Raw genomic sequence first — 18,629 nt, forward strand, 5'->3', positions numbered from 1 at the left:
CAGTGTAGGCCTATGCTGTGATACTGACAAGCAAAACAACAAGGGTTGAAAGCCCTCTCCATGAAAAATACGACCTCACCATAACATCTCCGCCTGCGAATTTTATGTTCGCACCACACACGCTGGCAGATGACGTACACCGGGCATTTGCCATACCCAAACGCGGCCATCGGACTGCCACATTGTGTCGTGATTCGTCCTCCACACAACTTTTTTCTACTGTTCAGTCGTCCAATATTTACGCTTCTTACACCAAGCGAGGCGTCGTTTGGCATTTACCGCATGATGTGTGGCTTATGAGCAGCCACTCGACCATGAAATCCCAGTTTTCTCATCTCCCGCCTAACTGCCTTAGTACTTGCAGTGGATCCTGATGCAGTTTGGAATTCCTGTGTGATGGTCTGGATAGATGTCTATTAGACATTACGACTCTCTTCAACTATCGTCGGTCTCTGTCAATCAACAGACATGGTCGACCTGTACGCTTTTTTGCTGCACGTGTCCCTTCACGTTTCCACTTCACTATCACATCGGAAACAGTGGACTTAGGGATGTTTAGGAGTGTGAAAATCTCGTATACAGACGTATGACACAAGCGACACCCAATCACTTGACCAAGTTCGAGGTCCGTGAGTTCTGCGGAGCGTCCCTTTCTGCTCTCCCACGGTGTCTAATGACTACTGAGGTCGCTGATATGGAGTACCTCGCAGTAAGTGGCAGCAAAATGCACCTAATATGAAAAACGTATGTTTGTGGGGTGTCCGGATACTTTTGATCACATGGTGCAAGAGTAACTGGTTCCACAACGGAAGGGACAGTAAGGATGAAAAAACTGTGTGAACAAACAAAGAAATGAACAGCTTGAGGTAGATTAGGTATGGAAAGCTAAAAAGATTTAATGTGGACGTGAAGTAATAGAGGATGGTACTTAATAAATAAGGCAACTTTATTTCTTCCATAATTTTCGGATTCTTAGGGTATTAACTAGATTTAAATTTTTAGGATGAAGAGAAAAAAGAAACACGGCTTTGACATCTACGACGTTTTCATTTACTCACTAACTGATTTTCGTCAGCCGAAGCCTGCATCATCGGGTGACAATTGACTCGCAAATGGATATAAAGCAATTCGGAAAATTTATCCAGCGTTATAACACTCTGTTGTCATCTGATAACAATCTAAGAATCCGAAAATAGTAACTGTCACGTTATTTAAAGAATGAATTTATTTATTGTTATTACTACCGATAGAGATTTCAATTGATAATTTTAGAATGAAATTTGTTTGTCGTGAGTATGCACTAACATTTTTATTATTCAAAAATAAAATATAATTTGATGGTTATTTGAGAGTCAAACCTAACAAGTTTTGGCACTAATCAATTTTAGATATCTAACCTCGTCCATTCCAGCCCCTACGTTGGAAAATAGCTCATGTCAAGAATACATAAGAGACTAGTCATTAACAAACCACACATACAAACACGCATGCACACACACACACACACACACAAACACACTCTCCCGCGCGCAACACACATTCGAATACGCGCGCGTGCGCAGTTAACTGTGAAGTCGGTGGCAGCGCCGTTCCACGCACAGTGCGTGTATCTGTCCAGATGCTGCATTCCTGAGGCCGTTACGGCCCGCAGCGTAGTTTGGCGACAACGACGACTTTCACTGGTTCTGACCGACCGGTCGCACGGCATTGGCACGCCACGCCTTCTGCTGTTCGATAAACGTTACCCTTGCTTTGAGGGCGCAAGTTGTTTTCTGTCTGCGTAAGTAACACTTCGACCAATCAATACACCTACGATTGTACCGTAATTATGTGTAATTCTGGCTTAATTAAAACATAATACTGCTAGTGAAGTTCCTAGACAACGGATCAAGTGGGGCAGTCGTGATTGGACTGGCGCGTAACCTAATGAACAAGGCCAGACACTCCGCCACTGCGGGTTATTTGTGGATAGATTTGAACAGAAGATTAGGTTTTCACATCAAAACTAGGTAATCAGAGACGGAAGCAAACTAGGATTGGGGAAGAAGAGTAGGGAAGAAAATCGGTCGTATCATTATTAACAGGGAAAATCCCGGCATTTTCTTTAAACGATTTTGAGGAACCACGGAAAATCTGCATCTGGAAGGCTGAACGGGAATTTGAACCCATGATCTTTCGAACGCTAGCTCATTGTGCTAACAATTCACCACCTTGCTCGTCTCATATATTTTGTGATTCAAACGGACGTGTTGCGGCCTAGATACTCGTAACGTGACATCGTTCGGTGTGGTAAGGCCTGACTTAGAAAATACATTGACCAAAAAAAATCGCAACATCAAGAAGGAGGTGTGCGACATAAACGAAAGTCGGTAGGCGTGTTTCTCCATTTAAAAGATGATGTCCATCCAGATTTCGCTCCATCGCGTAAGAGTGGCGCTAGTACTGCCATTATGAGGATACAAATCAGGTTTGCTTCAAATACACGCTGTAACGGTCTTGAGCGTTAGTTACATTGAGACTGGACATGGTGAGATGATATTAGTCAAGAATGCCTTCAAGGCGACAAAGAAGCTATTATATACACCTCACTGAGCTCAAAAATGGTTGATGGCTCTGAGCACTATGGGTTCAAAAAATGGCTCTGAGTACTATGGGACATAGGTCATCAGTCCCTTAGAACTTAGAACTACTTAAACATAACTAACCTAAGGACATCACACACATCCATGCCCGAGGCAGGATTCGAGCCTGCGACGTAGCGGTCGCGCGGTTCCAGACTGCAGTGCCTAGAACCGCTCGGCCACCAAGGCCGGCCTCACTGATCTCGAGCGAGGTAGTGTTACAGGGCTGCCAGAAGATGGATGTTCCTTCTGCGATACTGCAGAAAAACTTGACAGGAATGCAGTAGCTGTACTACGTGATTGCTGGCAGAGGTGGTTACGGGAATATGCGGGCGCAAGAAGACCGGGCTCCAGACGGACAAGTGGCAAAGCCAAGACGGAAGACCATAGTGTTCGGCATATGTCCCTGGAGCACCGTACTGCATTTACATCACCAATATGAGCGGCAGTTGTCGCCACAATGACGGAACGCACTGCTACGAATCGGTTACTTCAAGGATAGATCCAATACGGACGTCCTGTAGCGTGCATTCCACTAACCCCAAACTACTGCAATTCGCGACTTCAGTGGTGTGAAGCGGGAGCTCATTGGAGGGCAAAGTGGAGGTCTGTTGTGTTTTCTGATGAAAGCTGATTCTACTTCGGTGCCAGTGATGGCAATGTGTTGGTTAGAAAGAGGACAGCTGAGGGCCTGCAGCCTAAATGTCTACGTGCTAGACACATTGGACCTACAACTGGAGTTAAGATTTGGGGTTCCATTTTTTACGGAATCAGGAGCACTCTCGGGGCTATCCCACGCACTCTGACTGCAAATCTGTACGTCAGGCTGGTGATTCGGCCTGTTGTACTGCCATTCAGGAAAAGCATTCCAGGTGGTGTTTTCCAACAGGATAACGTTCGCTCATATAGATTTTCAGTGTCTCGATATCGCCCTGTCCAGTGCCGCATAGTGCGCTTCCGAATACCCTTACTCCACAAGGGCAATGACGAGGATACAAAAGGCCTGTTGAGGACGAGGCAAGGCTCGCGAAAAAGGTCACTGGAGCCATAGCGAGGTGATGCTAGTAGATTAGGTCGACTTTATAATATGCAGTATGTGGGAGAAAAATATTTCGCGAGTAGTCTGTCATACACGAGTTTATAATCTTAAGAATAAAAAGGAAGTATCGTCGTTTCATTTTATCTGTTACGTGAAAGTAGTTACTACAAACAATGGCGGTTTAGTCTTGGTGAAAGATACGGTCGTAACATCCCTCCCAATATTGTCTGCGAAGGGAGGTGAAGAGATTAAGCACTTGCCGTCTGTTGACGTCTTTTTCTTTAGACTTTGTTAAACCTATTACTCTAGGGCGAAACAACGCTTTGGAACGTCCCATGCTTTGGATCGTCCCATGTACCCGAGTCAAGAAGCGAAATATCCCACGTATAGTCTCATTTTCTGTCACGTAGTCGTATCCTCTGACGATTTGGTGAGGTAAGTAAGAGAGGTATACACAGACGCTACATTTCGAATCTGTTTTATATTTAGAACGTGGAGCCACTTGGATAGCTTGCAAGTCATACCTAATAGTAAGTTGTAATGGGTGGAAACATGTAAACCCCCCCTTCCCAGGACTCTTAAAACCGAAGAAACATCAGAAACCACATATTCACCCAGAAAACTATTGTTAGAGACAGAAAAACGCCTTTCACAGTCTACTTAAATCTACAGCGAGATATTACTGATGCTGTGAGACGTCAATCTCTTTGAAATAAATCAGGAACAAAGCTGTTGGACAGAATTTCTTTGCAGTATAGTGCGTGGGAAGGAAAGGAACTGTTCCATCCGTTTGGATCTGCGCAGAACCTCCGCTTTCCTTACCTTACCAGTCCATCTAATTTTCAACATTCGTCTGTAGCACCACATTTCAAACACTTCAAATCTCTTCTGTTCCACTTTTCCCACAGTCCATGGTTCACTACCACTCGAATGCAGTGCTCCAAACGTACATTCTCATAAATTTCTTCCTCAAATCGAGGCCTACGTTTGATACTAGTAGACTTCTCTTGGCCAGGAATGCCTCTTTTGCTAGTGCTAGTCTGCTTTTGATGTCATTGACCGTCCATCATGGCTATTTTGTTGCCTAGGTAGCAGGATTCCTTAACTTCATCTACTTCGAGACCATTAATCCTGATATAAAATATACAGATGTTCTCATTTCTGCTACTTCTCGTTCTCATGTTTATTCTGTTTACTCTCAATCCACGGACGTCAGATAGTACACTCCTGGAAATTGAAATAAGAACACCGTGAATTCATTGTCCCAGGAAGCGAAAACTTTATTGACACATTCCTGGGGTCAGATACATCACATGATCACACTGACAGAACCACAGGCACATAGACACAGGCAACAGAGCATGCACAATGTCGGCACTAGTACAGTGTATATCCACCTTTTGCAGCAATGCAGGCTGCTATTCACCCATGGAGACGATCGTAGAGATGCTGGATGTAGTCCTGTGGAACGGCTTGCCATGCCATTTCCACCTGGCGCCTCAGTTGGACCAGCGTTCGTGCTGGACGTGCAGACCGCGTGAGACGACGCTTCATCCAGTCCCAAAGATGCTCAATGGGGGACAGATCCGGAGATCTTGCTGGCCAGGGTAGTTGACTTACACCTTCTAGAGCACGTTGGGTGGCACGGGATACATGCGGACGTGCATTGTCCTGTTGGAACAGCAAGTTCCCTTGCCGGTCTAGGAATGGTAGAACGATGGGTTCGATGACGGTTTGGATGTACCGTGCACTATTCAGTGTCCCCTCGACGATCACCAGTGTGTACGGCCAGTGTAGGAGATCGCTCCCCACACCATGATGCCGGGTGTTGGCCCTGTGTGCCTCGGTCGTATGCAGTCCTGATTGTGGCGCTCACCTGCACGGCGCCAAACACGCATACGACCATCATTGGCACCAAGGCAGAAGCGACTCTTATCGCTGAAGACGACACGTCTCCATTCGTCCCTCCATTCACGCCTGTCGCGACACCACTGGAGGCGGGCTGCACGATGCTGGGGCGTGAGCGGAAGACGGCCTAACGGTGTGCGGGACCGTAGCCCAGCTTCATGGAGACGGTTGCGAATGGTCCTCGCCGATACCCCAGGAGCAACAGTGTCCCTAATTTGCTGGGAAGTGGCGGTGCGGTCCCCTACGGCACTGGGTAGGATCCTACGGTCTTGGCGTGCATCCGTGCGTCGCTGCGGTCCGGTCCCAGGTCGACGGGCACGTGCACCTTCCGCCGACCACTGGCGACAACATCGATGTACTGTGGAGACCTCACGCCCCACGTGTTGAGCAATTCGGCGGTACGTCCACCCGGCCTCCCGCATGCCCACTATACGCCCTCGCTCAAAGTCCGTCAACTGCACATACGGTTCACGTCCACGCTGTCGCGGCATGCTACCAGTGTTAAAGACTGCGATGGAGCTCCGTATGCCACGGCAAACTGGCTGACACTGACGGCGGCGGTGCACAAATGCTGCGCAGCTAGCGCCATTCGACGGCCAACACCGCGGTTCCTGGTGTGTCCGCTGTGCCGTGCGTGTGATCATTGCTTGTACAGCCCTCGCGCAGTGTCCGGAGCAAGTATGGTGGGTCTGACACACCGGTGTCAATGTGTTCTTTTTTCCATTTCCAGGAGTGTATATCGCCATACTCTAACATTCAACATATCAATGTTAATAGTCGTTTTGTTGCCATATCCTACAATGATTTTAGAAGTTATGATGAAATATTGTACTTCCTTCTTTCATCTATCAACTGTAGTATATCTTCTCTGACTCATGGTTTCTCCGCAGTTACCTTATTTGCACCAACGTTTTTCTTTCCAACTTTTGTAGTACCTATTTTTTTCCAACTTCTGTGATTGCTATTTTTAAGGATGTCTGTCCCTCTTCAGCTGAACTGCCTGCTGAGCTATTCCTTATCGCAGTATATATAGCCTTAGAGGACTTGAAGCGTATCTCTTTATTCCTTAGTACTTCTGCATCACACTTATTTGAGTATTGATTATTCCTGACTAATCTCTTAAACTTTAGCGTACTCTTCATCACTACTAAATTATAATCTGAGTCTCTATCTGCTCCTAGGTATGCTTTACAGTCCAGTATATGATTTCGGAATCTCTGAATGATCGTGATGTAATCTAACTGGAATTTTCCCATCCCTCCCGACCTTTTCCAAGTATATCTCCTCTTATTGTGATTCTTGAACAGAGTATACGCTATTACTAACTAAAATTTATTGCATAAGGCAATTAGTCTTTCTTCTCTCTCATTCCTAGTGCCAAGCCCATATCCTCGCGTAAGCCTTTCGTCTACTCTTTCCGTTACAACTGCATTCCAATTCTCCTTGCCTATTAGATTTTCATCTCCATTTACGTACCATATTACTGTTTCAATATCCTCAAATACTTTCTCTATCTCTTCATCTTCAGCTTGCGACGTCGGCATGTATACCTGAAGTATCGTTGTCGGTGTTGGTTTGCTGTCGATTCTGATAAGAACAATCTTATCACTGAACTGTTCACAGTAACACATTCTCTGCCCTACCTTCGTATTCATAATGAATGCTACTGTCATTATATCATTTTCTGCTGCTTTTGATATTGCAAACTCCTGACATTCCACGCCCTGACTCGTAGAACGTTATCCTTGATTATTCAATTTTTTCTCAAGGTCGCCTCACCTTTGGCAGCCCCATTGCGGAAATCCGAATGGGAACTATTCGAGAAGTTTTTTCCAGTGGAGAGACCTTCATAACACTTTTTCAATTACGGGCCACATGTTCTGTGGATACACATTATGTGTCTTTTGTGCAGTAGTTTCCATTGCCTTCTGCATCCTCAAACCGTTGATTATTGCTGATTCTTCCCTCTTTAGCGGCAGTCTTCCACCCAAAAGGCAAGAGAGTGCCCCGAAACTTTGTCCGTTCCTCCACCCTCATTGACAAAGCCGATGGAAGAATGAGGGTAGCTTCTTATACTGGAAGTCTTCTGCTGCCGATGCTGATAATTTTTATTTAAAATTGAAGCATTAGTTGGATTCCACGCCAGGACCAAAATCATTTTGGGTAGTATACCCCTAGGCTACATGTGCTTGTCAAGTGATGTACCTTTATTTTTGATGTGATAGTAATACGTGACGGGAAAACCGTTAATGAGGAGAATGCGATTCAAGAGATGGTAATAAATCAGATGAGAGAGTAGAAAAGAATGTTGAGCCCATACTAAGTCTCAAAAAATGCGTTGGTATCAGTGCTGATTGTATGTAAACATATTAAATAGACATGCAGCAAGAGGAAATGAGTGCTTCCGATATAAAGAATGCTCAGGTTAAACGTATAACGTATAAAGGTTAAACGTAGCGTAAAACATTGTATCTTGGGACGTAATTGAGATATCTATTCCTTTACGCTCCTACTCTCACGACCACGATGGTTAGGTACGACTGTATGCTTTTTTCCCCTGGAGATTGAATGTGATTCCAGCCAGAAACTGTAATTCACATAGTATCACAGGACGCCACTAGATCGCAGCTTCGTCCATTTTGCGATGTTGTTGTGCTTGGTTGTGCTGTGTCGTTGCGTGAGATGTAGTGGCTTCGTCTTATCTGTAGCAGTTGTGTTAGTTTATAATTCTGTAAAATTGCTTGGATTCACGTTGTGTCTGGATATCCCAAAGTATTTGCATATTTTTTAAATATCCGTTTTGCTTAGTTATTGCACTTATGGGGCTTGAAAATGTCTCCACTATCACATTCGTGAGGATTAGGCGTTTTTGCATTCTTACTTTATGAGGTTAGTTGTGCTCAACAAAATTTTTTTCGCATCCTTGCATGCTGATTAATGCAATATTATAATCTTCTATGGAATTACTTGTATGTACTTCCAAATACAGTTAATTAAACACCACTGTCTCGAAAATATACATGATGTAATGAATTGGAACAGCTTTAGAGAATCAGTGGACTTATTGAGGAAGATATATGAAGTTGCTTGATGGGTCAGATTTAGAAGTAATCAGTGAAGACGATTCTGAAACTTTGTTTGAGCCAGAGAACATTTCTGCATCGAGTTCCGATTCTGGAACAAATGAAATAGCAATTGAAAATGTGTCAGAATCTTGAAGGAATAATAATCTAATGGTTGAAGTGGCTCTGAGCACTATGCGACTTAACTTCTGAGGTCATCAGTCGCCTAGAACATAGAACTAATTAAACCTAACTATCCTAAGGACATCACACACATCCGTGCCCGAGGCAGGATTCGAACCTGCAACCGTAGCGGTCGTTCGGTTCCAGACTATAGTGCCTAGAACCGCACGGCCACTCTGGTCGGCGGAATAATAATCAACCAAAAGCAGAAACTCTCATAAAAGTTAATTCTCTACAAACTTATAGGGGGAAAAATGTGTCGAAGAAGAATTTATTTAAACGTAAGCATCACTAAGGACCGTTGGATTTTCTAGAATACAGGTACAATACATATTTTGTCTCTTGGTTACCTTGATATGTTTTGTTCTGTTTTCAAATCAATTTTCTTTTTAGTTTTCAGATCCTTAATTCTTTAAGATTGCTGAAGTACATACTAACTAGTGAAATGTGTGGAAGCATGGAAAAAGCTCAGATGTTAATGAACTTAGGAAATTTATGGCTGTCAACCTGAGTATGGATTGCCTCTGATTTCCTCGATTGAGTTCGTACTGGAGCATTCTATATGGTTATACTTCAGTTTCAATACTCATGTCAAGAGACAGATTTCTGGCACTCAGTAATGCTTTTCATGTGATTGCTGTTTGCTCTTCCCCAGATAATAATAACAAATTGTGGAAAGTACAGCCAGGTCTTGATGTAGTAAGAAATGCGTGACCGAATCTTCCACGAGGCCATGCAACATATTCAATTGATGAACAAGTGATACCATTTACAGGTCACTGTCCACTGAGGTAGTCTGCAATAAACAGACCTCGACCAGTTAGATTAAAGAATTTTGTACTTACTACATCAGTTGATCCTGTGTTAGACTTTGAAATATATCAAGGCGATTCAACTCCTCTACGAACTAAGGGGTTTGGATTAGGCCCTTCTGTGATATGAAGGTTGGCACAAACTTCATCTCAAGAAAGCTTCGTCTACTTTGACAGATACTTCACGTCACTGACTTTATTGCAGCAATTGACTGAAATGATGCTCTATGGAACTGGAACAATTGTGACCAACAGAATAAAGGGTTTGCCTCTCTCCAAGATGGCTCGGGGACAAAGCAACATGTTGCTCGGAACCATGATTTAGTAATTGTAGAGTGGAAATACTGCAACGTATTATCCATGGCTTCAAACTGCTGTGGCTCTGCACCGACTGAGCCAAAACTGAAAACAAACATATTGAAGTCGATTGTCTTTCTGTAGTGCATAAATACGATCAAAAAGATAGTTGGAGTCGATATCTGTGACCAGCAGATGAAACGCTATAGAAGCTGGTTCAGAAGTAAAAAATGGGCATGGAAAGTAATTTTGCACTTTTTGGACCTCGCTGTGGTAAATACATGGAACCAATACAAGAGAAGCATCAAAGGCGATAATATTCAAATAAAAGAACAGAAAGATTTACTACACTTCAAATTAGAGGCAAGGGATAATTTTCAATACCAAATTATTTTATGTTTAAACAAATATTATTTGATATTATTATATGTTCCCAGGTAGCAGAAGGACTGCTTGCGGTTCCACCTGCGGACAGAAGAGTCTTAAGTGACGTTGAGACTGAACAAGATGAAGACGAATTTCCTGTAGCCGAAAGGTCTAAATTCTTTAATCCACTTACTAAGCTTCCATGCAGTGATAAGTGTTATGATGGATATGGACATTTTCCAAGGCTGATGATATTCCAGCACCACATACTTGCAATTTCGAGCCATGCAAAAGTCGCAGCAAAACGCGATGTGAAAAGAGTAATGTATAATTGTGCCTATCGGTGTACAAGACATGTTTTATGGACTTTCATGTATCTCCCAACTAAAAATGAAGATGATTTTCATTTAAAACAGCTACAGAAAAAGTTAGTCTTCAAAGTTAAATAATGCATATTATTGCAAGTACAACAAATTTTGTGTTCTCTAAAGTATTTTGTATTAGTATTTACCTGACCCTCATGATCGTAACGGTGCCCCCACACGTCGCCCCTGCCCGCAAGATTTTGAAATCGAGTATTTTTTTCTTATTTTTCTAGTAACATTTAAAGCTTAATGACGAAGAAAAAGCATTGGGAATTGAAATCACTTTTCAAAAATTCTTCATCTCGTAAAGGGTTATTGGTGGTTTTCTCCTACATGTGTGGTAACTCAACATGTTTTTTGTGTTAGATTGCAGATGATACTTCCGACATATCAGTGAAGAAACAACCATCTATTTTTCTCAGATATGTTGATAAAATCTTCAAGTTTAAAAAGTTTTTATGGGCTTCTATGAAGGAGCTTCAACAACTTCTAGGAGACTGTTTGAAGTCGTCGAGTATGTCATAACATGTTTATTCGTCGACATAAAATACTGTCGTAGTCAATGCTACGATACCACGAACAATGTAAGTGGACATTTAAAAGGATTATAAAGTAGGATTACTCTGTTGGAGTCGATAGCTGAATTTGTTCATTGCTCCGCTATAGAACTGCAGGTTTTGATCAGTACACATTTGACCGATATCTGGCCGAGCGGTTTATCCAACTGACGAAAGAAACTGGTATAGGGCAGCGTATTAAATACAGGCCGGCCGGAGTGGCCGAGCGATTCTAGGCGCTACAGGCTGGAACCGCACGACCGCTACGGTCGCAGGTTCGAATCCTGCCTCGGGCACGGATGTGTGTGATGTCCTTAGGTTAGTTAGGTTTAAGTAGTTCTAAGTTCTAGGGGCTGATGACCTCAGAAGTTAAGTCCCATAGTGCTCAGAGCCATTTGAACCATTTGACCGATATCAAAAGCATCAGGTTGTGAATAAGTTCCAGAACCTTTGAGTCATATCTTCGATTGGGGAATCCGCAGCAACATCAATTACTTCAAAAAAATATTTGTCTGTACATTTCCTCCGGCGGTTGGTGCACATGAGAATGACTACATTTGTTGTAGCGTTTTGGTATCTTCCTTTTTCTAGGCCAATCTGGTTCATCAGTGGTTAGTTCCTCCACTTTCCCAATGGTTTCATTCCACAACTCAAAAAATATATCTCTTTTTGAAGCTAAAACTGCAGACAAAGTTCCCGCCAATGTTTCGATATCTCGGTATAAGAATGATTTCTTCTGGAAAGATGAATGAAGTTGCTCAGTACTGCTACTGACTGTCACGTCCTTTCAAAACGCAGTAGAAACGTTGTATCTTCTCGTCAGCCAAAGAATTAAAAGATGGAAACTTCTGGTATCTTTTCGTACTTTAAAAAGCTTGGCCCAACACGTTCGAGACACCAGTCTGCAAAAGCCCTTTGTTATGCTTGTGTCTATTAGGCTACTTAAGGCTCTTCAAAAAATAATTTGACATAGAAGTAAAGGGAAGAAAGAGAGCAAGCTGTTATTTTGAAAAAGCAGTTAGAGAATTGTGAATTAATTTTTCAGATAGTGCTGCAATCGAAGATTTGCAATTTAGACTCTCAAATTATGCAATCGGAAAATGTACGGCTTGATAAAGTGCGTTCTCTTGTTCAGATGCAGCTGATAATTTATCTTGCTATCGACACAATTTTTAAGAAGCAATGTCATTGGCTACATCTTTGGCAAAGAAATGGGACATTTTAATGACTGTTTTGACATCACTGTAGCCATGCAGAAGAGCAAAATTTAGGATATGCATAATGTTAATAATTATTTTTCCATAATGTATAAATTCTTTTTTCGACGAAGGGATTCACAGTGCATTCACACTGCGTTCTTCAAAATGAATATGACAAGGATGTATCCAGTAAATTCTCAGACCAATAAAGCTCTGAATAAAGAAATAGACTAATTAACATCGGTAGTTGATTAAAAAAACTATTAGTAACAGAGAATTCAATCGTAGCTGTAGCGTTCCAGATTAATGCACAAAGTACTACCTGTTTTTAACCTGTTTCCTCGGCTGAACACTTATTTTTGATGCTCATACTTATAAAGAACTATCTGTGGAATCCTGTGGCCCAAGAGAGGGATAGCGAACTCTGCTTCCACAGTATCCAAAGTGATTTATTGATGCCAGTGAAATAATCAATACCTTCCATCACAGAAAGAGTGCCGTGTGGTCCAGTTTCTCTAGGGGTCAAGGTAAGTACAGTGAGGTTTTACAAGAACAAATCAATCACACAACAGATAGAACTATAGGCCTATGCTTATTGATATTAACTGCCAATCACTATAATGTATTTAATTTCTAATAACATTTAACAGTATTAATAATTTTTGTATATACTTTGAATATAGTAAACGTATGATCTCTGTTTATATTACATGGGATTTTACAGTATACTACATTAAATTTCTATTTCTGCCTGCTGTAGCGAAAGTTACGTTAGTTAATGATAGGTTTTACATTTTATCTTAGGGGGTCAGGATTTTTGCAGGCGGGTCCGTATCGCGTACGTTACGCATCTGGTTCTGGTGTTTCGTCAAGTCCATTTGAGCCCGAGTTTGATCTCATTTCTGTTGCTTTTAAGTCAGTTGTGTTACTGACTGAGCTAGGGCAGTCTCAACATATGCTTATAGTACCGGAATATTTTACTTTATCACAGCACAGATCTTTATGACGCAGGCATTGTTCATTTCAAAAAATATGGAGACTCCCCAGGAAACATACACTACATTCCGCCATTGATATGCACTCACAGAAGTTTTGGAAAGTTCGCGTCTTTGGTGTGTGGGGCCCCTATACTTACACCGAGATTTCAGGCATAAATAATCAGAAAATTTTAATTTATAGAACATTTAGTTTTACAATTATTTAACTGCTGTTTAAATACTTCTTGTTGGTTTTATTGTATTAAATAACGGTAACAATATTTTACTTTTTATCACTCAAAAGCACATACTTTTGTGAGGTTTTTTGAACAGTACACATAGACGAACTATTAGAGAATTGAAGTTTACGTTCAGAAAAATTCTAGTACCTCTTCAGAAAGTAAATGTTTACACAAAACTAAACTCCAGGGTTTAAACTTGCACGTAAAAATTGCACTAGAAAAAGAATGTCTGAAAAATTGACGTTCAGTGGTGGGATCAACATTTATATTTACCACCACTCAGAAAACATTCGATTTTAATTAACACTGAAAGTATTTTATTGGAGAAAAAGGAAGGTGCCAATCGCCATCGTCACGACGTTTTTTGAATGATCTTCTTTACGTTGGCAGAATTGTGATCACAGGCTACTGCAAAATCGTCTCTTTTTTCGCCTATTTCTTGATCTAAATTACTGATATCTTTCTGGCCCATCATCTATAAATTTTATCAGTCTTAGGATAGATAAAATTTAGTTTCCTGTGAACGTATTTTGTAGAATACTGAAAAAAGTGAACAAGTATAGTTCATGAGGCGCCGTCAAGAAAGTCCCGAAGGGCAGCAACTACAAAGAAGGCGATAATGTAGCCAACGATGAAACATTGTAGTATTAGCGAGTTGAGGAAGGGGGGGGGGGGGGGGAGGGGATGGGGGTGGAGGTTAAGCATTCCGCCAGAATTGACCTTGGACAGCGTGTTCTAAAATTCTCTCGCGGTCTTAGGGACAAAACACCTCTCGTGTTAAGGTTTAGCAGCAGTCCTCAGACAGCAGAAATCAGAAAAAACTCGTAGCTTTCGGTCAAATAGCAAGTTTTCTTCGGCTTGCACTCGCCGACCTTTCAGATTCTACTCCACCGTAGAGATGTAACGTTTAAATTCCGTTGCTGAACGTAGCGAGCTGCCTAGACGTCGGCTGTGTCAACAAAGCGCATTGTTGTCACATAAACCACTTTAGCGATATACTGTGCTCGCTAGTAGTCTGCTTGGACGACATGATTGAGTAGAAATGATACTGGGACAACAGCGTGCGTTTTATGTCGCAGATTGAGGGAAGGTTTCTTCTTGTAGGCAGAAGATGGGAACATGAGGGGTACGAGAACACGTGGAACACCATAGGTTAATTCTTTAACCGTTTTTTATTTTTGGTTTCTTTTTTCGGTCAATTTTTGTGCGCTCTCTTTGTCTACGCCCTTTACGGGAGCCTGTCTCGCCACGCACTGAGTACGGCCTGGTAGCTCTATATGTATATCTAGAAAAGTAAACTATAATTTCTTAGCTGAGATCTCGAGGTGGACAAACAAAGCTGTAAACGGCCAGCAGATGTTATCCCAAAAGCCTGTAGAGGCAGTAGGTCTGGAAGGAGGCTGAACGGCAGAGACAACTGCGCTGCTGGCAGGCACTTGGGGCAACAATGGGCACGGAGCGTCACTCACCTCTGCGGAGCGCGTGCGTCGTCGCGGTAGTCGTTGCTAGGCGACTGCGTTGGCGATGTATTCGGCGGCTGGCCGCTACGCCTACTGGCGCCGGGACGCGCGCCACGACGCCTCGGGGTCCGCCCCCACCTGCCGCCCCCCGCCCCCCACCGCCCGCCAGCTGCGGCGCGTGAAAGTCGCCTGCTGGAAGCGGCTGCAGCGAAAGTGCTGCCCATCGCTGGGTATGCACTGCGCGCGCCAAGCGGCCGGCGACTTCCTCAGACCTTCCAGTGGCTGCTTGCCAGCCTCCGCGGCGGTAAGTCGGAGCTCTACCTCTTCGTTCCAAGTCAGCCAGTGTCTTATGCACGCTGTTTTCTTAGTGTGCGACAGTCTGAAACCAGAAAACTGGTACAAGAAAAAAAAAAAAAAAACAAGAGTTTGTGCGGCCGAAGCACGCAAAGCCGTATTGCAACTGATACCAACGACTCAGAGTACCCACTACTCAAAAGTTGGTGTGAATGAATAACCGCGCACACGGTGCTCGAGAACACTACGAAGTGTGAGTTCTGCGCAGTTATTCTGTTTTCTCAAAATTAAATTCAGCGGTGGATGAATGATGTGCAATTCTTGACGGTCACCAAATACACTGCTGGCCATTAAAATTTCAACACCACGAAGATGATGTGCTACAGACGCGAAACTTAACCGACAGGAAGAAGATGCTGTGATATGCAAATGATTAGCTTTTCAGAGCATTCACACTAGGCTCGCGCCCGTGGTGACACCTACAACGTGCTGACATGAGGAAAGGTTCCAACCGATTTCTCATACACAAACAGCAGTTGACCGGCGTTGCCTGGTGAAACGTTGTTGTGATGCCTCGTGTAAGGAGGAGAAATGCGTACCATCGCGTTTCTGACTTTGATAAAGGTCGATTGTAGTCTATCGCGATTGCGGTTTATCGTATTGCGACATAGCTGCTAGCGTTGGTGGAGATCCAATGACTGTTAGCAGAATATGGAATCGGTGGGTTCAGGAGGGTAATACAGAACGCCGTGCTGGATCCCAACGGCCTCATATCACTAGCAGTTGAGATGACAGACATCTTATCTTCATGGCTGTAACGGATCGTACCGCCACGTCTAGATCACCGAGTCAACAGATGGGGACGTTTGCAAGACAACAACCATCTGCACGAACAATTCGACGACGTTTGCAGCAGCATGGACTATCAGCTCGAGGACCGTGGCTGCGGTTACCCTTGACGCTCCATCACGGACAGGAGCGCCTGCGATGGTGTACTCAACGACGAATCTGAGTGCACGAATGGCAAAACGGTTTTTTTTTCGGATGAAACCAGGTTATTTTTACAGCATCATGATTGTCGCATCCGTGTTTGGCGACATCGCGGTGAACGCGATATGTTACGTCCCGGGGCTCTACCCTTCATTCGATCTCTGCGAAACCCTACATCTCAGCAGGATAATGCACGACCGCATGTTGCACGTCCTGTACGGGCCTTTCTGGATACAGAAAATGTTCGACAGCTGCTCTGGCCAGCACATTCTCCAGATCTCTCACCAATTGAAAACGTCTGGTCAATAGTGGCCGAGCAACTGGCTCGTCACAATACGCCAGTCACTAGTCTTGATGAACTGTGGTATCGTGTTGAAGCTGCATGCGCAGCTGTACCTGTACACGCCATCTAAGCTCTGTTTGACTGAATTCCCAGGTGTATCAAGGCCGTTATTACGGCCAGAGGTGGTTGTTCTGGGTACTGATTTCTCAGGATCCATGCACCCAAATTGCATGAAAATGTAATCAATTGTCAGTTCTAATACAATATATTTGTCCAATGAATACCCGTTTATCATCTGCATTTCTTCTTGGTGTAGCAATTTTAATGGCCAGTAGTGTATGTTAGGTTGCTAACAGGAGACTGAATGACATGTCGAAACGATTTAGTCACTGAAATATTTTTTGTGAGTATTTGAATGCAGAAAACTTTATTATCAAATTTTTATCTTTCGAATGAAAGTGAAACAAAGATAATGGAATGCAGCTGAAATTAATTATGTGGTGTCGATAAAATCAGATTAGGAAACGAGCTACTAAATGTAGTTGATGAGTTTGCTATGTGGGCAGCAAAATAACTGTATAGAGACACACGAAAGCAGAGAAGGCGATTATAGTTCAATAATAGGGAAGTACACCCTATTAAATTAATCGTTTTAGAAAATGAAAATTGTGAGGAGTATTCATGGGGTGCAATGAAGTATGGAAACAACAAAACACAACACGTGACTGTTTGTAATACGGTCTAGAAGAATCCTTGCACTCAAAACAGGTTCCAGTCTTCTCGGAATGAATAAATACATGTTCAGTGTGGTTTTTAAGGCAGTCTTATACAATTATCACCGCAAAACAGTGGCAGTTAGGGTGACGGTGATGCAAGTGGGCAGCGATCGGAAACCCTTTTTCCAAATTAGAACACGAAGGCTCAATAATAGTGAGATATGGTAACTGTGGTAGCCAGGTGAGATGCGTCGATGTGCTGGCAGTGCCAGTTCTGGGTCAGTGTGAGCTGCGTGAACAAGGGCTCTATCGTCTTGGAGAACGGCATCACCACTGGTGAACAGAACTGATCAGCCAAAATGATCACATAGTCCTTGTCAGAACTGCGACCTTACGCATGGAATGCCACGTTATGGCTGCCCAAGTCATCAGAGAACCCTCGTCATGTTTCACTCTCAGGACTTAAATTCGGCCAGAAGCTGGAAATAGTCTACAACACTCATCCGGCAAAGTGACCATTGCTTCATAGTCTAGGTTTTCTGGCTTCAGTACCACATTCTCCTGCTTCGAGCATTTACGTCACTGAGGGGTTTTGAAATTCTAGCTCGCCCTGCAATTTCTTGTTTAAGGAGGTCCGTTCGTGTAGCCTTGGTGCTGACAGGGTTCGCGAGCACGACGTTCCCTTATGCAGTGACTTCTGTCGTCCTCTTATTTTTCATAAGAATCCTCTTCGATGATCGTCCTCTCGCTCTCTCAACACACATTTTTATCTGTGTTGTGACTTAGCGTATGACGATTTCGGCTTTCACTACACGCGGAACAATGCATCGACACGGTGCTTCTTGAAGCAACAAACACTTCGGCTGCCTTGGTTACGGAAATACCCACCATACAAGCACCCAGTTTGCCCACGTTCGACGTTGATTTGTCATAATCTACTCGCAGCTACACAGAACACTGTTTTCACGACGCCTGCAATTTTCAACGTGTTAGGGCGCTGCACGGGTGCCGTTCGTGGTGAAATAGAAGAGCGCAATATACAGGCTTGGTTAACACCTGCGTTTACATCCAAGTATGCATTTCTCGTGGTGTTTTTTAATATTTTGTCCAGCTCCTATACATCGCATTAATCACTTAACATCATAGATGGATTAATAACTAACAGCAGAGAGAAAATTCTTCACACAGATTTCTATCAATGTTTGTAAAATTCATGAGATGAACCTGAAACACAGGAACTTAATAACGCAATTAATGA

At 43.2% G+C, this 18,629-nt stretch overlaps 1 protein-coding gene across 1 annotated transcript in view; it reads right to left on the reverse strand.

Annotated features, from left to right (window-relative positions):
* Positions 1-15,174, reverse strand: part of LOC126474056 (uncharacterized) — a 125,090-nt gene extending 109,916 nt beyond the window's left edge. Inside the window, exon 1 of the mRNA XM_050101469.1 lies at positions 15,098-15,174. The gene's annotated coding sequence lies outside the window, so the exon portion shown is untranslated. The remainder of the gene's footprint in view (positions 1-15,097) is intronic.
* Positions 15,175-18,629: the final 3,455 nt, after the last annotated feature.

Source organism: Schistocerca serialis, chromosome 4, assembly GCF_023864345.2.
Source record: "Schistocerca serialis cubense isolate TAMUIC-IGC-003099 chromosome 4, iqSchSeri2.2, whole genome shotgun sequence".
Taxonomy (NCBI): domain Eukaryota; kingdom Metazoa; phylum Arthropoda; class Insecta; order Orthoptera; family Acrididae; genus Schistocerca; species Schistocerca serialis.